A 23053-nucleotide genomic window follows, 5' to 3' on the forward strand; every position below is an offset into this window, starting at 1 on the left:
GCCTAATGACTTGACTCCTTCAATAACAGATTCTTTTATCAATAAACCAAAATCAGTGGCTATGTTATTATGGCTTCCTCCCTCTTCGACCCTTCTTTTTCCTTTATTTGACTTTTCACTTCTCAGGGTGGCTCCCAGTGATTGTTTCAGTGTAGCAAAACATGCCTGCAAGTTGGTAACTGCTGTTGGTTATACTCTTTTGTTAGTGTCACATATTGCAGGGAAAAAGCCTCCAACCTAGCAGCATAAAAGAGAGGAGGTTATTATACTATCTGATGGTTTTGTTATGACATCCAGTGTTCTCTCTTTAAGAAGTATATGTGTATCTCAAGCTATGTACCTGATGGAAAGACATGCTTCTGAAAATGAATTAATTCATGAAAGTACCACCCTGAGCATTTGTATTTTATCATGATCAGGACAGTGAATCGTAATCTTGATGGTATGGTGGAGGACCTGCTTCTCCCACAAACAAGTGCTCTTGTGAATGAGTGTGTTGGGTTTGCGTGGCAAAGTTTTGGTAGCGGGAGGGCGGGGGGGGCTACAGGGATGGCTTCTGTGAGAAGCTGCTAGAAGCTTCCCCTGTGTCTGATAGAACCAATGCCAGCTGGCTCCAAGACGGACCCGCTGCTGGCCAAGGCCAAGCCAATCAGCGCCTCTGTGATAACATATTTAAGAAGGAAAAAAAAACAGTTAGAGAGCGCTTTTGCAGCCAGAGAGAGGAGTGAGAAGATGTAAGAACATCTGCAGACACCAAGGTCAGTGAAGAAGAAGGGGCAGGAGGTGCTCCAGGCACCGGAGCAGAGATCCTCCTGCAGCCCGTGGTGAAGACCATGGTGAAGCAGGCTGTCCCCCTGCAGCCCATGGAGGGAGGATGAGGGGGTGTAGAGATTCCACCTGCAGCCTGTGGAGGACCCCACGCCGGAGCAGGTGGAGGCACCTGAAGGAGGCTGTGGCCCCGTGGGAAGCCCACCCTGGAGCAAGGTCCTGGCAGGACCTGTGGACCCATGGAGAGAGGAGCCCACGCCAGAGCAGGTTTGCTGACAGGACTTGTGACCCCGTGGGGGACCCACGCTGGAGCAGTTTGCTCCTGAAGGTCTGCACCCCATGGAAGAGACCATGCTGGAGCAGTTCGTGAAGGACTGTCTCCCGTGAGAGGGACTCCATGCTGGAGCAGGGGAACGATGAGAGGAGTCCTCCCCCCGAGGATGAAGAAGCGGCAGAAACACCGCGTGATGAACTGACCGTAACCCCCACTCCCCGTCCCCCTGTGCCGCTGAGGGGGGCGGAGGTTGAAGCCGGGAATGAAGTTGAGCCCGGGAAGATGGGAGGGGTGGGGGGAGGTGTTTTAAGATTTGATTTTATTTCTCATTCCTCTACTCTGTTTTGCTTAGTAATAAATAAGATGAATTCCCTCTCTCAGTTCAGTCTGTTTTGCTTGTGACGATAATTAGTGAGTGATCTCTCCCCGTCCTTATCTCGACCCACAAGCTTTTCCTTGTACTTTTTCTCTCCTGTCTGGAGAAGGAGGGGAGTGATAGAGCGGCTCTGGTGGGCACCTGGCCCCCAGCCAGGGTCAACCCACCACAGTGAGAGAATTGTAAACATATTGAGATATAATAATTAGTTTTAAAGGGGAAATTTAGCTAGATACTAAGAATCTCTGAAAAATTCTCGAGTTTCCAAATCATGCAGCAGTGAGGTCTGATGGGAATCTCCCTGCAGAAACTTCTTACCTCTTCACAGAAGAGTTCTTCATGTTATCTGTTGGGCTAAGCAGACTATTGAAACTTGCCTTGAGTTCAGGGATATGAAACGTAAAATAAAATACTTATTTTACAAACTAAATTACCTCCAGCAGACAGGGCAGATTTGAATCTGAGATATCTACCATGCCTGCTTGCAACAGTAAGTTAATGCAGTCCTAGAACTTGGGAAAACAAGTAAGAAATAAAGAAAGAAAAATCTGTCTGCACGTAGAGCAACAGTGCTGTAACAGGGAAAAAACAATTTGGGTTTAACATAATTTAGCTGCTGGAACTGAACTTGCAAGCCTTTAAAGTAATTTCTAATGTAATTCTGGAAAGGGGAAGAATTGTATGTAACTTGTTTTACTTTAAGTTTACCAGATCAAATATATTGTTCAGAGTGGGAAGAACTTTGGTTGGGCTTAAGAAGGTATTTTGATGCTATCCATTACATCGTTTGAGCATTATACTCCATAGTAGGTCTATTGATATGGTTGGATCTTACAAGAACAGTAAGGTACTAGTGAGGTACTTCTGGTACTGTATTTTCTAATCTTCCTTTACAGATAATTTTTTCATGCTGAATATCATTTTGTGTCTCTTATTAACAATTCATATCTCAGTCTCATATGCTGATGTCACATACATGATGTGACATAGTAACCTGAATCTTGAGCTTGTAACGTATCAGATCTTTATAAGTCAAGGTATTGCACAAAACAGTTGCAGGGAGGCAGGGAGTAAAAAATAGAAGCTGTTTAAAAAAAAGTAATAAATTGGTGTGCTTTTAAAAAAACTAACCACAAAGAAACAAAAAACCCGTCCAAATCATATAGGCTTCTTAAACTTAGGATCTTTGAAGAGATCTGAGAGTATTGATCACAGCAGTAAATTCATTATCTCTCTTCATATTTTCTCTAATTTTGTTCTGATACCTCTAGTTACTGTGAAAAGCAGTGTATTAGAAATCAAATGCATATGAAGACCAGTATCCTGCCTAGCAGCAGATTCAGAAGGAAGCCCACAGGGTAAGAGCAAAGCAAACACACAGATTTTATTGGTGTGCATTCTCAGTGCTAGGAACGTGCAACTCCAGTTCTTCCTGAGCCTGAGAGATAGTTTCTTGTGTTTAAGACAAATTATTCTTCCATGCATTTATCAAATCTCCTATTAACTTATCGAAATGAATGTTCCTTGAATGTTCATCCTATGGACAGGCAGAGGATGTGATATTGATTTCTTTTTTTAAAGCACTATTATTTGTACTCCAGGTTCTTGGAAATACTCATTTATTCTACACACTATACATATACCTGACAAAATTCGGTCTTCCCCCATCCCTATATTCCGTATCCAACTTTTAAGCCTTCCCCCATCCTTCTATTGCTGAGGTCTGTACCTAGGGGCATTCTGGCCCTTAATTAACTAAACAGTTAAAATCTATTAAGAAAATATTAATGAGATGCATTAATTGTGGTTTGCCTCCCTTTTTCCTTTTGTGGCAGTGGGTAATAAACGGCAGTCTGTAGGTGTAAGCCTTGAATGTCTGACTGCGACATTTCATCCCTAAATTAATATTTGCAGTGGCAGGTACTCAATGTAGTATCATAATTCATCAAAGCCACTGAGGACCACCTTCCAACTTCTGTAACTGCAATATGATGCTGCACTTGCCTTGATAGTTTCATGCTTTGTTAGCTTATCATTTAATGGCAATGGAATAATGAACTAGAATACAATTTCATCATCAGAATTAAGTTTCTTTTCACCTTTCCCTTAAATTCTGTAGTAGCATGTTCCTATATGTATTCCCTGAAACAATATTCAGGATAACATCAAAAAGTTTAAAGTGATTGGAAGGGTTTACCTGGAATTCAGGAGACTGGTAAAATGTTGTATTGTGGCACTGACCTTTCTGTGGTAAACTTGAGCAAACTACTTTTGTTTCTTACCTGTTTAAATTAGAGATTTTGCTGAGATACCAATCCACTGAGACATTTTAGTAAGTTGGATCAGGTAGGTATGAAAGAATAGATATTAGAAAAAACAAATGAAAGTTTAAACCCCTGTTTCACTGAGAAAAAATATGTGGAAAATGGCCTGTTAGGAGTTGTGTCAAATTGCCTGTGGTGCGGAATCTTGTTCTTCAGGAGCTGCTGGAACTAATTCTTCCCTCATACCAATTCTACATTGTCCAGTGGTGTGGCAGCCTGCGATAAGAGACTGTTCCACATTTAGAAAATAAGAATACCAGCTGAGCTAAGGATGTTGCTGGAGACTTAACTTATATATTTTGACTTTTAAGGGCTTAAGTCAGACCCCCAACTTTATTTAAATGTATTTTATATTGAATTATAATCATCATCCTGCTTACCTCCCATCTGCTAAGCTGCTTAGAAAATAAACAGTATGTACTGCCTAAGCATATGCACTGAAAATAAACTGTCAAAGAGCCATTACAGGATTATTCTTTTGTTGTAGCTGTCATTGGGTGATCTGTTCCTCATATGCCTGCTAAATTATATGACTTTTTTTTTCTTATGTACTCCTTATATGCCAAGGTGTCCCTGCTCACTTGTTTTATATAACATGTTACTGAAATGAAACGGAGAAGCTTGGTTCTCCAGCATTCATTCCTGCCTGCCAGATGGCTAAGTGACTTCTGCTTCAGAAATCTCAACATTTTCATGCCCTGACAACTGGATTTACAAATTGTGTGATTTGGGTATCTTGAAATGAGAGGCAAGCAGCTATTAAAAAAAGAACCTGCTACCTGCCTGTTCTCATCTAGTTTTCAGTCTCTGGTGTGATCCTTAGATACTTCACTCCATGCCAATCTGATCAGAACCTCCTGTATGTTATCCTAAACCTACAGAAGTCTCTCCTGATTTTACTTACTGATTGAGATCTCTGGGTAAGAGTAGATTTTTCTTTTTATTTTAGACTACTCTATCCTTCACAGCTTCTTTTCAGAAGTCAAGTTTTATTTCCCTTCACCATCCCTTTGAGGGTGTTTCACCAGAATTGATCCACAGAACTTATAAAAAAAATGAAATCATTTATATTGGACTGTTTTCCTTAAAAAGAGGGGTATTTTGTAATGACTAAATTAATACTGTATAACATTTCACAGAAGAGAGCTACATGAACTGCCTGTAATTAATGGAGAAGGAGAAAAAACTATAGAAAGAGATATTTTAGCCCATTAGCCACGTGTTCTCTTTGATCTATGTAAAGACATAGATGAGCATGAGAGTCACAAATAGAGTTAAAATGTGAGATGTATCTGCCAATGAAAAAGAGAAAGGTTATAGGTAGCAAGAATTCTGAAATATGATGGGTTTTATTTTCCTTTTTAAATAGCAAGGTGAGTTGTTTGTTTTTACAGTTTCAATAATACAAAATAGAGTGGCATTATTTACCTTCAGGTCAAGCTCTACGGCTTGAGTCTTTTGAAATAGAATATGGGGGTTTGGTTTGGTTTCTCTTGTTCGTGTTTTTCTCTGCATTTGATTGACATGAAATGATGTTGTATTATTTGGGTTAGAGCACTGTTGTCATCAAACTTGGTCCTAGCAATCCCTTACAACCTCTTACCCATTGGAATTTACTTAATATTCTGCGGTAGGCACTGTGCTGCTAGGTTATTGTATTGGAAAGCCCCGAGTCAGTCTTAACAATATTATTAAAGCATAATGTTGCTGTAAAAAAAACAAGTGAACAAATTGTTGTCTTCAAACCAATGATATTGGAATGTTGTTCCAAGAATATCTCCCTCCTTGTCATGTGTCCTGGTTCTGGCAAGGATAGAGTTAATTTCCCAAGGAGCCAGGACAGGTGAGCCAAGCTGGCCGGGGGCTATTCCATGCCATGTGATGTCATGCTCACCATAAAAGGGGGCCAGTCGGGCAGGGGTGGGTTCGGCGTGTCGGCGTGGCTCCGGGACGGGTCGAGCGTCTGGTCGGTGGTCGGATCGGTAAATCGTTCTCTGTTATCACCCATTGTTACTATCTGTTATCAGCACTGTTGTTGATTGTTTCCCTCTCCCTTGCTGTCCCAGTAACCTGCCCTTATCCCAACCCTCGAGGCTTTGCCCTTGTTTTTCCGTTCTCTTCCCCATCCCGCCGGGGGAGGGGTGAGTGAGCGGTGCGTGGCGCTTAGCTACCGGCTGGGGCTGAACCACGTCAGTCCTTTTTGGTGTAACCAACCAAAAGGGAAAAGAGGAGGTGAAAGAGTGGGAGAAGGTATCCCCCCCTGTCTTCCCCATAGATTGGGTCCAATTATTAATCAATTCTGAAAGATATTGACTGAGGTACGGGCCTGACTGAAATGCTACATACACATACCAGCTCAGACCCATGACTGTCAATGATATCATAAATCATTATCACACAATACAACAACATGAGAACACGAACCCCTCTCCCAGAGGTGATAAACAGCACCGCAGGGATTGCATAGAGTAAACACGGGTTTACAAAACAGAGCCATGTGACCAAACAGAACATCATTATGACCAGTGACTGTTTCAATAACATTATAAATGCTTATAACAACTTTGTTTTAACACACTTGGGTCAGACTTGTCCTTATCACAACCCCTCGGGCCCCACGTTGGGTGCCAAAAAAGACTGTGGTGGGTTGACCCTGGCTGAGGGCCAGGTGCCCACCAGAGCTGCTCTATCACTCCCCTCCTTCTCCAGACAGGAGAGAAAAAGTACAAGGAAAAGCTTGTGGGTCGAGATAAGGACAGGGAGAGATCACTCACTAATTATCGTCACAAGCAAAACAGACTGAACTGAGAGAGGGAATTCATCTTATTTATTACTAAGCAAAACAGAGTAGAGGAATGAGAAATAAAATCAAATCTTAAAACACCTCCCCCCACCCCTCCCATCTTCCCGGGCTCAACTTCACTCCCGGCTTCAACCTCTGCCCCCCTCAGCGGCACAGGGGGACGGGGAGTGGGGGTTATGGTCAGTTCATCACACGGTGTTTCTGCCGCTTCTTCATCCTCAGGGGGAGGACTCCTCTCATTGTTCCCCTGCTCCAGCATGGAGTCCCTCTCACAGGAGACAGTCCTTCACAAACTTCTCCAACGTGAGTCTCTTCCATGGGTTGCAGACCTTCAGGAGCAAACTGCTCCAGCGTGGGTCCCCCACGGGGTCACAAGTCCTGCCAGCAAACCTGCTCTGGCGTGGGCTCCTCTCTCCATGGGTCCACAGGTCCTGCCAGGAGCTTGCTCCAGCGCGGGCTTCCCACGGGGTCACAGCCTCCTTCAGGTGCCTCCACCTGCTCCGGTGTGGGGTCCTCCACGGGCTGCAGGTGGAATCTCTACACCCCCTCATCCTCCCTCCATGGGCTGCAGGGGGACAGCCTGCTTCACCATGGTCTTCACCACGGGCTGCAGGAGGATCTCTGCTCCGGCACCTGGAGCACCTCCTGCCCCTCCTTCTGCACTGACCTTGGTGTCTGCAGAGTTTCTTACATCTTCTCACTCCTCTCTCTGGCTGCAAAAGCGCTCTCTAACTGTATTTTTTTTTCCTTCTTAAATATGTTATCACAGAGGCGCTGATTGGCTTGGCCTTGGCCAGCGGCAGGTCCATCTTGGAGCCGGCTGGCATTGGCTCTATCAGACACAGGGGAAGCTTCTAGCAGCTTCTCACAGAAGCCACCCCTGTAGCCCCCTGCCTCGCTACCAAAACTTTGCCACGCAAACCCAACAGATCATGTAATGATACTGTTGCAGGAGTGGATGTTTTCACATAACATGAACTACCAGACAATAAATCTGCAGGGGTTGATACCAGTGATATACTAGACAGTTGGAGAAGAACACTTCAATCTCTTTTGACAGCAGGCTTACGTGATAACAGTCCTCAGCAGTTTCTCAGCTGGTACCTTCTGCTATGTCAATATCTATTTTTCTTCCTGCGTGCCTGGAACTGAAGAGTTCTTTGCTAGTATCAGATATGGGTGACTGGATAGATTGTCTTTAAATCTCCTAGCTCTTTAAACGGCTGTAGGAAGGCAGCTAGAATTAGCCTGCAAGTTTATTTTCTGAGTTTGCTTGTCTCTTTATTTCATGATCAGCTATCATAATGATTTAGATTCCTATTACAATGACATATTCCTGTATGTCAGCTTTCAGAAAAGAAGTTAAGCAATGATGTGGGAATAGGAGGCAGCACCTTTCTAGGTTTTCTAACTGTTCCTCAGATAGTTGTTTAGAATACCTTCAAAAATTCCTTAACAGTTCCAGAAAATTCAGGCAAAACATTTCAACCAGAAGAGTCAGCTCCTTCTAAAAATGGGACTCTGGGGAAAATACATTATTTAGTCTGTATCTAATTTAAACACAGGTGAGTTATTGTTTGCAAAGCTGTGTAATTTTCCTGCTTTGGGGGAGGGCCTGAAATCCTTAAAGGGAACAATCTTTTTCAGGGCTGTGCTTTTCCAGATCTGGGCAAACTCTCAGTTTATACATGTTGCTTCGAGGGTTTATTGGACTGCAGAACTCTGGTAGTATTGCACATTTGCTACTGCAGGAATGAATCCTGGGGGCAAGGCAGGAAGGGCTTGCCCTGGAACTCCATCGCCTGTGTGCTACAGGTCAGACTTAAGTCACATAAGAAACCTTGTGTCTTCTATGATCTCTTTGCTGGTACCTAAACTCTGTGATGGTTAGAAAGCTCCAGTTGAGATTTTAGGAGTAAGAACTGGAGGGTGGCTAAAGACATAACTTGAACATTGAGAATGGAGACCAGAAGAGCAAGTCTTCAAGACAGGGAAGCTGGAAGTTGTGTGTGCAAAAGACAAAGATAAGTTAGTGAAGAGGACTGAGAACCGCCGTGGCCTGGGGAGGAGAGGAAAGGTGATTGGGAGAGGTCAGGAAGGTTACTTCAGGCAGGTGATACAGCCGAGGAGAGAGAGAAAGAGAGATGGACAAGGGGAAAACTTGGTGAGAGATCACATGGGTAAAGGCAGGAACTGGAAACAGATGGTAAGGATTTAGGAATTATAAAAAAGAATCAGGAGAAGTGGAGAATAGGACCAGAGAGAGAAGTCTGCCAAAATAAATAGAATTGGGAAAATAACATTAGGCACGGGAATCTATAACAGCTGAAGACAATAAGAGCATGTATTTAATCTCTATTTGAAATACGTAATATTTTGCAAACTACAAAGAAATTGTTGTTTGTTTGTTTTTAAGGAATCACAAGGTCTGAATTCTGCTCAGAGCAACAGAAGATGTGCTGCGGCACAGTTCATAGAGAAGCACATTTTGATCTCACATAGAATTATATAACTTTAGGAGTCAGTTTTCCCATTTTTCTGTATAACTCTCAGTGATGCTAACAGGAAATGTGTATGTATCACTTGCAGAAACTGAGCCTTTATATGTAACAAAGCTTTATTTCTTCTAACCTCTATCTTTTGGGTTTCTCTGATGTATATTTTCAAAGATGAATTTTACTGGAGTATGCATTTATTTGTCTAATTTTGAGGTAATTTTAATCACATCTTAGTGGAAAATTACTTATGGATGCACCCAATCTGTACAGTTGATAAGACAAATTTAAAATAACAGAAATGTAAAACTATGAATAATACTACTACAAATAGTAAATATGGGAATCTAACTTTGTCAGAATTTAACAATATTCATCATAGAAGCTGATTTACACTTGTTTTTCACTGATTTACACTTGTAATTCAAAGCAATGGAAAGAATTCTAAGTAACTAAACATCCCTTAAAAAGCTATTAAAACTTATTGTCAGATAATTACCATTATCTTTGACTTTTAAATTAGTAAATATTTGAAATTTCCTGAATATAACTATTATTTTCTATACAACAGCTCTGATCATGCTAATGCTGGCATATATGCTTGGCTTCACATACCATCAGCTCTACACCTCCTGCAAAGTTTTGTGTATTCCTCTTCATAAAAGTTCCATTCCTAATAAGAAAATATTTTATAGTAGTAAGTAATTTTACCTCAAAGAATTGAGTAAAGGAATCTGAAGATTTCAAGATCAGTGTGTTCACTGCATTCTGTGAACATAAAGCTTCAGGTTTAAGGAACTAGAAAGGATAGAAACCGTTGTCTTATGTCAATAGCTGTATTATTAGAGTTGAGAAAACACTGCTATGGACAGGTTAACCATAATTTGATCACAGTTTTATTCATTTATTAATATGTGTTTGTTCATGTGACATCCTCCAAAACAATTGCTGCTGATCACTGTTAGTATCAATTGTTCTACATAAACCCATGCTAATGTGTTTATCAGTTACAGATACAGACATTTCTATAACAAACTTCAGGCTTTTTTTTTTTTTAAATTTTTTCCTTTAAACTGTCTTTCTCTGTCTCGAGTATGGACGATAAATTAGTACCTTGTTCATCCTCTAAGCATTAACTTGTTGGGATAGTTTTAGGAGATCTGGAACAGCTGTTTGATTGGGGTTAAGTATTCATTTCTCTAAGCAGTGTGGAGCAGGTTTTTCATTTCAGGCATTGAAGGGTGGCAATAGCTATGTTGCAAACAAAAATATGTTGTATAGCTAATCCTAATTATTCTAATCTTAGTGGAATTGTTAATGTTGCATTTGTTAGCAATTATTTATTAAGTCAAACAGCTGTCTGTGGTTTGTCTGTTACAGCAGATAGTTACCCTGCTGGCCTACGCTGAGCCAGTCCACTTCTGCCCTGTGGTATAATTTTAGCTTGTGATACCAATAGGAAGGTTTGGAAATCAAATGTCTTGTTTCTAGTCCTGAATCTAATCCTTTTCTCACTTTTTATCCCCTATTGGTCTCATTCTCCAAAAATCTTGTTCCCGCTATATCCTTTAGAGGATGCTTTCCTTATAATTGCTGTGTTATAGTTTGCCTAAAGGTATATAACTGCTCCCAACCTCCCGCGGCTGAAATTCTTGCTGTAAAGATGTTTTATTTTCCCCCTGAAAAGTGTCTATTTCATGACTTTTGCAACCTTGCTGAAAAGTAAAATTGGACAGTAATCCTTCAGAGTGCTTAGATAAGCCCCTGAGGGAATGATAATGATATTGGTCATTTTCTAAATAGCTGAAACAGAGCTTCTGTTTGAAGGAACCATTAAAGAGATGAGTAATCGCTGGTGACAGATCTTCACAATGGTATTTCAACAACTAATTAGGATTGTTGTCACAGTTAGTGGCATTTCTTCTTGGTAAAACAGCATGCAAAGTAGCCCTTATATTACAAAGTACTGTGGCTGACAGCCCAGAAGCAGGTGATGGCTATGAGGTCAGTGTGCAGCTGCCCAGAATAGTGAAGAAATGATTAAATGTCTGCAACCTCAGAGACAGAGATGTTCTCTTACTAATTCTTGTGAGACTCTGACATGTCATCTGGTGCTGATACGAAGAATCTTTCTAGATGTAATTCCTCATCTAGGAAATGGTCACAAACGAAAAAAGTTATTAAAGCAAAACCTTCACATTGTCCAGAATCTATGCATTAAAATTGGGTGGTGAAATGAATTACCATATTTTCTAGACTAGCAGTCCATTTGGAAATGACAGAATTAAAACAGTATAGAGAGCAGGAACTGGAAAAATCAAGATTTCACCTGACTCCAAATACCTTCTCTTTTTTTAGTGACAGCCACAAGTTTGGCCTTCATTAATTCAGCAGCTGATTAAGAGAACAGCCTTTTCACATTTCTACTCTCTTTAGTGTTTATAATGTGTGACAGAAAAGACTAAACCAGTAAAACAGTAACAAAAAGTCTATTAGTTGTATTAATCACGGTGTTTGGAGAGAACCTATTTTTTTCTGAACATGTTTTCACTTTCAGCCATAAAAAAAGAAGAAATTGTGTTTAATATAATTCCTTGAGATGGTAAAACAGGATACTTCTTCTACTATCAGCTTGATTAATTTCAGTACCTGATTACCTTGAATAAGCCAGGCCAAAACCAGCTTTTTTTCCAGTGACAAAGGTTTTGCATTAATATTTGCTTTACACCACTGTTGGGATGAAACAAAACATTTTACTAGCTTTGAAATGAGAGAAACTAAAGGTGTTCCCACTAGTTTTAGATGATCAAGGCCTCATACGTATCTGTATTGCCCTGCAAGTTTCTTGAAATTAATTTAAAACAGTGGGAATTTGCACTTACTCGGTTGTCTATAAGGAATGGTTTCTAAGATTATTTTTAATTTGTACTCATAATAACTGATACAAAGAAGAAAAAAATACAGTAATGTCAAAATATAGTATAAAACCGTATATTTTGTTTCCTTCAGAATTAAGTTTGGTCAAAGTAGACATTTCTGTCTCCAGAAAAATTGAGATATCATGATTTTCTTTTGAAACCCTAAAAGCGACACAAAGCCAAAACTTTATTTATGTACTTTGAAGCAAATTTAAAGAAGACTTTGAGCTGCTTCTTTTAGCTTCAATCTTTCTCAAGTTTTACTTCAAATACATTTCAAAATTGTTTCTTTTTTATTTGTGAATGTTTCAGGGTTTGTTTGTTTTTTCTGTGGGAAGAAATTAGTCAAAGTTGATGATTTCACAAAATCAGAATATTTTAATTGAACAAAAGCTTCTAATCAGCTGATCCCCCAAACTGTACAAAATATGAAGTTCAACTTCTCATGCTTTCAAAGGCAATAACAAAAAATACCACATGTAGCTGGAATGGTAAAATATTCCTTGGAAGATCTTGCACTTGTTTCCTGTAGTATTTATTCTTGTTTTATACCATACTTTGTGAAGTCATAAATAATCCTAAAATAAGCATTTGATTCTTACTGGTATTGCCTCTTTTTTCAGGGAAGTATTTTTGGCACTCTGATTCCCTGTTCCTTTCTCACAATTGCATAACAGTTTTCTCCCTAGTCATCTAAAGTATATTACACATTTTTTTCCAACAACTTGAAATATTGCACATTCTATCCTGCCTCTGAATTGCCTTTTGTCTTTCCTCCCACGTAGTTGTACAGTGACAACTGTTTGTGAAACCGTGTACTAACCCCAATTACTGGAGTGGTTACTGGAGCTCCCAGAGATTCCAGAGCTTTGAGGCTTCTTGAGTTTGGGGTAATTGATAGTCAGGTCCCTGTCTCTGAAGAAGCCAGGGAAAACTGCGAACTCCAGCCTCAGTCAGAAAACGTTGACCCCACCTTGACTGGGAGTTGGGTGCCTAGAAGACTTTGGGAGGTTCTGAGGTGTGGTCTCTTCCAGTCCTTCTGCTGTAGAAGTCCTTCTATTTTGTGTGAGATGATTACCACCTTGATACTGACACTAAAGTGCATTCTCCCTCTGTTTCTCCTTACAGTTTTTTTTCCAGCCTTCCAGTGGCATCCTACACAATTGCTGTGACTGACTGTTTATAGGCATATCTGTATATTTGTTGAGGAATTAGAGATGGTCATGATGGGGGTGTTTAGAAAACTGATAAATCATGCCAGTTTTAAGAGTTTAAGATGAAACTTTGCTGGACTGACATTTGCTGACAGCATACTTCATAATAAATGGTTAGTTCTTAATCATCATTCATTATCCCTACATAATCTAAGCAGTTAGTTCCCAACAATCACATCCTAAATTAACATCGAGTAAACAGTGCCACTGAGGTGATGCCCTATTCCGTATGTGGAAACAGTCCTTCACAGCCGAGGTGTAGAAGTAGCCAGGCTCAGAGCTCTTCCACCAGGCAAGCCGGTGTACTGTACAGTGCTATAAAACAAGAGAGAGGAAGGTATGTGGGAGTAGGGATGAATAATTGACTTAATAGGTCTCATGACACAGAAGTTGAAGCACAGAAAACAACAATAGTGAGTTTCAGGCCAAGAATTACAAGTGTATTTAGATATCGAAAGATGCAGGTTAAACATATAGTGTGTGGCATAAGTTTGAAGAGTTTTTGGAAAACATGCCATGAACATTAAAACTGTGACCTTTTCTAAGGCAATATAAAAGTTTGGCTCTACTCCTTATTTAGATGTTGTGGATTGAGGCTGCAATTGATAGTGAAACTTTAGTGGAACCAGCATTCATTTCGCAATGATGTTAAATTTGGAAAAAAAATATTTAATTTCTTCCTTCAAATACTGAAGGATTCATCTCTTTGGTATCTTTATATGGTCAGACATCTGAGACTGAAATACTTCTTATATAAACTAACATTTCAAATTAGACTTCAATGCCTAAAAATGTCTGTTTCTTTGGAACAGAAATCTAGATGCCTCTGGAGAATGACTATGTTTAAAAACATCAACTACAACATGGCCCTTCAAAGAACAAATCTTAGTAGGATTCCTAGCTGAAGTACAAACCTAAATTTAAATAGAAGTCTATACATCATTTCGAACTTTTCTTTTATCACTACATTTTTCACCTAGTTCCAGCAATGAGCCAAATAGCAAGCTGTCAGAATAAAGAGTAACACCAGGTCCTAAGGACAAATTGATATGAAGATTGATTTAATAGTTCAATACCCCTCTATAATTTGCCAGAGTTTTAGGGAATATTTTATATGTGTATATAGTTTTATCTATATTTTAACAGTTAACTTCAGTTAAAATTAACTTCTTGTGCCTTTTGTCTTCCTCTCAACTATATTTTCTACCGTATCAGTATCTTGTGGTATTAATGCTGTCTATGTCCTTGCTAATTCAGTCTTTTTGGTGAATCCATATGATTAATTCATTTTGTATGATTGCAGAATGTCCACATTTTAAAAATAGGAGTACTGTAAATAAAATTCACATTTTTGAGTTCCCTTTATAACTGTTGCACTTAACCATATTGCATGTATATCATCTCCTTTAGAAACTCTGTCACTATGTACCTGGACCATATAATATATGGAATATATAGCTTTTCCTGGATGATGCTGAGTATGTTGAGATTAATGAGAAGCCACACATGGTTTCTTTGATAGTTAATATTCCTGTCCAGATTTCAGTAGCAAGATATAAGCTATTGAAAATCTTCTTATAACGTGAGAGAAATCCTATTAGAAAGCAAGCTTGCTGCATGATCTGCACTTGTAATTTCATGGAAGGTAATGTCTTAAGAAGGATGTCCTGTTTCACCCGGTGTGGAATTTTGATTTTGAAACATGATTGTCTCTAGTGACATACAGTTCATTTTTTACTATTTAGAAATTTAATGTAATAAAAGTTAGGTACCTACATGACAGTCAGTGGTCTTTACACACAGAAATTGTGAATTATTTTTTTATTATTATTCATTTGCCATCTTAGTCTTGGAAGTGTCTAGGCTTCAGAATCTGCTGAGATAGCTGGGAAAAGAAACTAGAGCTGAAAAATGACAAAAAGTGGGGAGAAGAAAAATTATTTTTCAGAAAGATAATGACTGTAAATTGAGAGGAGAAAGGTTGGAACTGGTTGAACTGGGGACCTGGGAGACTGAAAAGATTAGGAGGAAGGTTTAAAAGGTTCTGCTTAGGAAAGAGGACATGATCTGGAAGCTGGGTAGGAAAGGGGAAGGGGGACAGGCTGTTATGTATATGTGAACTAAAAGGGAATTTTCTTCTTGGAGCACCTAGACTGAAAAAGAGTTGAAAGGGAATCACCCCAATTAGATCAACAGTTAGACAGTGGTAAATAGTAGCTTGAGAAATAGAGGTAAGAAGAATGGAAGAGAATAAGGCAGAACAGGAATATACATTAAACAATGCAGCTGTACATTAAATTATGAAAGTCATTCTGATCATTAAAAAAACCAAACATCTAAAATCTGCAGGTGTAAGACTGTTTTCTTTCAAGATGAATCTGTGCTTTTTAATGTATTAACGGGTGTTTTAAGAAACCATTATGCGTGGAAAACCATTTTTATGATTGTTTGGAGAGCTCTAGTCTGATCTAATGAAATAACCTTAATTACGTATCAATATGCTCAATCTCATTTATAAACAGTGGAGAGAAAACAAAAAAAAAGCATTTTTTGCTGCTGATACTGCTATTGTTGTTATAGCCTGCTGCTGTGGGTGTCACTAAAGCAGTTATTTCCCTTCTTTCCTTCTGTACCACCGTATGTTAATTCCTGGAATGTGTTCTCTATTCTGATGTGTATTTGGTAAACCCAATAGCCTTCTTGCAACACTTGCTTATGAAAACATGTTTCTAAAGATCTATGTTTGCAATAAAAGCACGTCTTGCTTCTAACACATGCACACACTTGTGCACCCACATTTTTTTTTAAAAAATAGCCCCTTAAAAGCAAGCCAGAGGCACGCAAATAAATACAAAGCATAGGACATGGGTTGTATTTTTGTGGAAGGATAGGTGTGTTAATTTCACATCTCTCCTAACAACAAACAAACAAACAAACAAACAAACAAACAAAAACCAACCAAAAAGAAACCCATCTTGAACATTTATTATTCAATGGGATTTGGAATTTGAAAGTTTAATAGGAATGCAGTCATGTATTTGGTTTGGTTGGAAAATTCCTCACCCTTCTGCAGACTTTGTTCTTAAACCTAGACTTTCTTTGAATGAAGAGTGCTGGAACGTGAAAATGATGCTTCTACAGTTGTTTGGTTTGGGGTTTTTGGTGAGGTTTTTTTTGTTGTTTTGGGATTTTTTCCCCATTTCTAGGTGGTGTGGCCAGGGAATCACTACAAGCCTGTCCTTGCATGCTTTTCTTTTCCATTCTGCAGGTTTCAAAGCCTATCATCTCCATCATCTTTACTGAGCTATTTCCTGACAGGAATAGACAAACCAAATATAGTATCATAGAATAACTCAGTTTAGAAGGGATGTTTGGAGGTCATCTAGTCCAATTCCCACTCAAAGCAGGTTTAAGCAGGTGAGGTTACTCAGTGCCATGCTTGGTCAAGTCCTGAATGCCTCCAAAGATGGAGATTCCACTGCCTCTCTGGGCAAACTCTTAGAGTATTTGAACTGTAAGAAAAATCTTTTTCCTGCGCCAATTTGTGTTCCTTGCTTCTTGGCCTGTTGCTGTGCACCTCAGATAAGAGTCTGACTCTGTCTTCACTGTATTCTCTGGTCAAGTATTTGTAGGCAGCAGTAAAGTCTACCCTGAGCCTTTTATTCTCCAGGCTGAAATGATCCAGTTCACTTAGTGTTTTCCCATACATGTAGTGGTACAGTCCAGTCACTCATGCCAAGCAAAATCACATCAAGCAAAGCCACCCAAGTTTCAATTCAACCTAATTTTAAGCGATCCCACAATTAATTCCAATATTATATAAGTAAACTACTTTAATCCCCAACACCTTGTCTGCTGCAAGGGCACATTGCTGACTCATGTTCAACTTGTCAAGCCAGATCCCCAGGTCCTTCCCTGCAGAGCTGCTTCCCCTACAGTCAGTCGCCCACTTGTACTGTTACATGGGGTTATTTCGTCCTGGATGCAGGACTTTGCATTTCCTTTCATTGAACTTCATGAGGTGTTTGTCACTCTATTTCTCCACTCTGTCTGAGTTCCTCTGAAGAGCAGCCCTGAGATACAGCAGATTGACTGTTCCTCTCAGTTTAGTGTTTGCAAACTTCCACCAATTTGATGATAAACTGTGAGAGAGGATGTCAAAGGTATACCACATCCATTGCCCTCTCCTTGTCCACAGAACCAGTCACTCGGCATAGATAGCAATACAGTTGTTCTGAATGGATTTGTCCTTGGTAAACCTGTACTGACTGCTCCCAATCACCGTATTGTTCTTCAGGAATTTAGAAATGGCTTCTAAGACTATTTGTCTGTCCTTGGCCACTAACAGGGCCAACATATGGAAAAGGAATACAAGAAATAATGACAAGGAACAGTTCCAAATAATGAGAAAGGAAGACCTTATGGAAAGGGAAACCCTCACTGCTTCACAGTGGAAGAATGGGAGGAGAAGGAAAGAAGGAAGTTCTCTGCAAAATGTCTGTGGCTCTCCTTTCTCACAAGGAGACATTAAGGGCTATCATCAAATGCCTACTTTGCCCTAAACTGTTGAAGGAGAGTTTGATGATCCATTTTGATGATGAAGAGCATGGAAATTATCTACTAGGAAAAAGTGAAGAGAAACAGATCTTGAGTCCTTTTTTTTTTTAACTTGGATTTCTAAACAATGAAAAAAAAAAAAAAATCAGTATTTCAGTATTTATATAGTGCCTTTAGAAACATATGAATAAGCATTTTGTTTCAAACTGAGGAAAGCACACACTCACACAAAGCAGTGTATAGATGTCACTGTCAGAGAATATAGTTGTTTTTAAGAGGAGGAAAGCAGTGTCATTTTCCTCCAGCTTTGCAGGCTAAAGAGGCATAAGAGCACAAAAATGGAGATTATCCTTTAAAAAGTGGTCTGAAAACATAATGTTTAGTTAGTTTAAAAACCATTAAGGGAGAGAAACAAGTACCGTTTACATTAATTGCTATCATCTCAGTTATACGCACAGAAGAAATAGTGTCCCATTCTAAAGAAAGCAAACAGGCGAAGAGGAAAATCTTAGAACTCTGATCTTTGAAAGGAAAGTTTTCTTTTGTTATGTCCTTCAGTTCCAGAGGACTAAAGAGAATCTTTCTATATATTCAGTTTGAATGAAAGTTATCTCATGGGACAGGGACAGAAATCTTAGTTAAAGAATTAAATAGAACTTAAGCAGTTCACAAGGCTTATGTGGAGCCCTGTCACAGGTCGATAACTTACATATTGAAAGGTCAAGCTGTTCTGTTGCTTCAATACGAACTGCTAAATAGGACTGTGCCATTCAGTGGTGTGCCAGAAGTGTAACTGGCTTAATCTAATCATGATTTGAAATTCCTAGACATGGTTAACCTTTAAATATTTATTTGAGCCAGTAATGGATTTCAGTTTCTAATGCCAAAATATGATACCTGCAATGAAGCTTTAGCCTTGGAAATGTAGTTTGAACTTCTTGTAATTATAAGTTTACAAGAGTGGAAAAATAAGACAGAAATGTCCCAAATATTTGAGGGCATTAGCACATTAAGCACTCACTTCCACTAGGTCTTTGAAAAATTCTACGTTGAAAGTGTGGTATACATTGCAGTGGTCTCACGTCCTTAATATACAATATCAATCTTAACCAAAGTTAAATGCCTGGATTTCTCTGAACAAGTATACAAAGGAAAGAATAAATGTTCATTGAATCAAAACAAAATAAATCCTGTCCCTTCCTCACCCTCAAACAACACTCAATACCTCTACACATAATAATAATAGAAAAATCCAAACCAAACAACAATACCACAAATATTTTATCTGAAGCTGTAATTAACTTTGCTCAAAACTCTGAGCAGTAAGCTAGGATTCTTTTGGGCCAATGAGCATCAAATGAAGTCAGCACATTGAAAGATTAGGAAGGTCTGTAAACAAGAACAAGTCATTCCAGTTCCCCTTTTTCCTCAAAGGAAATAATATTTTCAAAGAGAAATTACTCTGAAACACACAAAATATCTCATTTACAATCAAGGATGGGTGAATTGTGAACATAAGGCTTTTTACTTCTATTTTTATCTCCATTAGCTTCGGGCAAAAATGTCTTCCCGTTACCATTACTATGGTACTGTTTTCCTTTGTACTGATTTGGTAAAAATAAAGCATAGGGAAGTGAGTATCTTCATAAATGAATACTAACCATTAGTATTTTTCCCCAGCTAAAACACAGCAGATTTACTTACTGATGTAAACAAACACAAACACAGTTTGGCATTCTTTGAAGCTGTATTCTCTTTTGTATTACACTTTTTCCAGACATCTTACACTAGTTGCAATCTTAAGGCACGTCCTTTGGATAGTGGGATGTCGGCTGGCGAGTGGGTTAAGGGAGTCATTTGCAGAAGCAGAGCCCTCACTGTGATGTTACTTATTGTGTACACATCTTCAAAGGGAACGGTAACCTAGCTGCACATTGGTGCTGTGGCTTTTCTCCCCGTTTGGGAACTTGTGGGCAAGGTGCAGCTGATCAAGGAACCGCCTCCCTGTAATGAAAAGGCAGTGGTGGTCAGCTGCACAAGTATGAAATTCAAATGTTATGCTGGGAGGAGGAAGAAGGGTTAGGAGAGAGAAGCTCACTCTTAGCACAAGACTTGTCATTATTTTTTATTTTCATGGAATTTTATCTATTCAACTCTCAAAGGATTAATCTTACACAATAGATGATCAAAACTGGCATGCGTGCTCCTAAATCAAGTGAACTCAGATCTAAGCTTTGTATGTGTATAATTACTGCTTTTCTGAGCATTCCATCTTGCTGCTATTTCTACATGCTTATTTTCAACCTTCAAATCAGGTGACAATTGAGAGACACCTAAGATGAGCATTCAACCTCACTGTGTATGCTATGAAGCATAGTATTTGTTGGTCCAGGTTTTTAATGTGCTAGTATGAATTTGCAATTTTTGAGGAACTCGCACCCTTTGCTAACAGGGTCAGATTTTTAAAGGATAGTCATGACAGTCGTTTAAAACAAACAAGTAAACAAAACCTTTTGAAAATTTCTTAAGCTGATGATTTTAGTTGTACAGTAACTATTCTCTTTCAGGAATAGGTGAATTACATGTGCTAAATGGTATGGAGACCCAGGAGAATAAAAGCTTAGGCCACAGATTTTGCCACGGAACAGGTAGGAAAGGCTGTATTGTAGGGATGTCATGAAAATAGCATAGCTTGGATGTTAGCTATCAGTGAAAAGTCTGAGCAGAAGATGATAGCCTGATTACAGGTCTGAGAGATTACCACTTTACACAGTCAGAGCATGAGGGAACAGAGAGGGGTTGGGAGGTGAAAACGTTAAGAGATTAATTTTTTTATGTATTAAACTTGAATTCATAGCTAGTCATCCATGAAATCAAAAAGTCAGAAAGATAAGCCAACATCTTCCTTAAGGCCTTGAAAGAGCAAAGGTAATTTACTAAGACTGTAAAAAATATTCATTTCTTGAGGCGGGAATCAAGAAGAACTTAGAACTCCTCCATATACATAATTTTACATAATTGTATGCTGCTAAAAGTATTCGGGTAAGTATTATATGAATACAAGTTCCACACTTTACAAGTTTGTCCCCCACGCAGTGATTATATAGTAGCGAGTGGGAATAAAAAGGACAAATGTTGTAGTAGTGTGCGAGTGTTTTCATTCATTCTTTCACATATTAAAGTGTTTTTCCCTTCCTGAGAACATTATTATAGTAATTATTATTATAGCAACTAATGAACTTTTTCTTTGTGCTATAGGAGTGTCTCAAAGCAAATACTTATTTTCATTCCTTCATATCAATATTTATACATACCTCAGTCAATAATCAAAGACTTTGTGGTGCTAAGCACAGTGCTGAAAAATAGTTTTTTCCCTCTGAGAACTGAAGTCAGCAGCGTGCCATATGGTAGGATTCAAATAATGAATGAATGTGAATAAAATCTTGTAACCATCCTCCGTTGTCACCAAACCTTTGTCCTTTCCATTACTACCTCCTTAAATCCAACCTGCAGTCCAAAAGACATGGTACTGTGAGAAAGCCAGAAGCCTCCATAGCAACTTGCAAGAACACCAACTGCAACAACTAATGACAATTTCCATGTCTCTTGATCATTTCCAGACCTATATAATGCATTAGGAAACTACTGAAAGTGAGTAAAACAAAGTTTGAAAAAATAAACAGAAAACCCAAATAAAACAGCAGCAAAAAACCTCCCCAACCACAACCAACCAACGCAGAACTAAACATGAGGACTTTGTTTACAATGTCTTTCTTGGAAAATGAAAGTTTAAAAGCAAATGCTGTCAGGTTCTTCTGGAAGATGAAAAACACATTACAAGCTTGATTTTGATCACGTACAAGGCCACTCAAGAATGTGAGCTAAACTGACATGAAAAAGAAATGTTTCTGTTTTCTTCCTTGTTTTTCTACCAGATGAAAAGAATGCTTTATTGTACTGGATGTTAATCTTGGTGAAGAACAGAGGTCTAACTATAATAGATGAACAATCAACAGCTGATGTGCAGTTTCAATCCTGCATTTTAGTTCTATTTTTTCATTTGACTTGAAAACCTGGACAATATTTTAGTGTCCAGATTTTTAAAAATACCAAAGCCTTTTCAGATTCATCCATTTTTTGATAAGTACATTGATGAGTAAATTTAATGGAAACATGTTCCCAAAAGGCTGTGATGAAATTTCATGCTGAGTAAGTAATCTGAATGCCTGTCTTGGTATACATCACAGGCGTAAATGAGGAGATGATGTTTGGAGAGAAAATCAGATCCCCATTTCTATAGTGAGTAAAATTCCTCATACATCTTTATCTCTACAGCAGAACAATGGTATTTGCTTGAATACTTCTCATCTCCCACCATGGCTTTAGATGATAGCAGCATCCTTTGTAGTTTCTTATTTGAGAGTCAGTCAGTATTGTTTGCTACTGGGGAATATCTATGACAAGGCACAGCTGAGACACCTAGAAAAAACATTTACTTTTTCATTCTACAGGTGTTACTCTCTTGGTTTTCATGCATTTGGGAGAACATTAAATACTTTGCTAATGATTGAGTGCTTTATGAGATACTTTTTGTGCTAGAAACATTTCAGATTCAGGTGTTGGTTGTGTCATGCATGTAGTTTTTAGGTCTAATCTCTATTCTTACAATTAAGATAATATTACTGAAATAAGGCAAATTAATTTTCAGTTGATTAAACAGAATTATTTTAATCCTTTTTAGAGGGTGTGTTCACCCATCATTCAAAGTTTGTAGAGATTGTATATATCCCCCTCACGCACCCCTGTAACAAAAACCTGGGAGATTTTTGTTTAGGTATGTTTTGCCATGCACAAAGAGTCTTGTGCAAGGATACGCACAGTTTATGAATTCAGATGAGTTATTTATTGGTTGATAGAGCCACTAGATAGCTAGCACTAACAAGCTGCTTGGCCTCCATTGCTGTGAATGCTCTATACATCTATACATGTCGCATATTCCTTTTTTTAATGTCTTGTGTTCCCCTCCCCCGCCGTTGCAATACTGTTATTCTTTCAACAATTACATGTCTGTGTTTTTACTTTTCTTACCTTGCATGGCTTTAGCTTATGGGCTTTCTCAGACCTTGGTGATGATTTTGTCTGTTCTGCACCAAACTGAGTTTTTCATTAAAGACCTTTGGGCATAGAGTGGCCCATCCTTGAGATGGACATTGTGACTAGCTTTAGGTATTATTTCCATTATTTTCAAAACTCTTAATGTTCTTGAATCATGAACTTCATTTATTGGGGAAAAAAAGCAGGGAAATAGGCTTTTCCCTATTATC

General features: G+C 38.8%; 1 long non-coding RNA gene across 1 annotated transcript in view; it reads left to right on the plus strand.

Annotated features, from left to right (window-relative positions):
* Positions 1-535: 535 nt before the first annotated feature.
* The window catches only part of LOC142601768 (uncharacterized), a 121706-nt gene continuing 99188 nt past the window's right edge, over positions 536-23053 (plus strand). The window contains exon 1 of the long non-coding RNA XR_012835385.1: positions 536-692. This is a non-coding gene — a long non-coding RNA (uncharacterized LOC142601768). The remainder of the gene's footprint in view (positions 693-23053) is intronic.

The sequence above is a fragment of the Balearica regulorum genome, chromosome 4 (assembly GCF_011004875.1).
Source record: "Balearica regulorum gibbericeps isolate bBalReg1 chromosome 4, bBalReg1.pri, whole genome shotgun sequence".
Lineage (NCBI taxonomy): Eukaryota > Metazoa > Chordata > Aves > Gruiformes > Gruidae > Balearica > Balearica regulorum.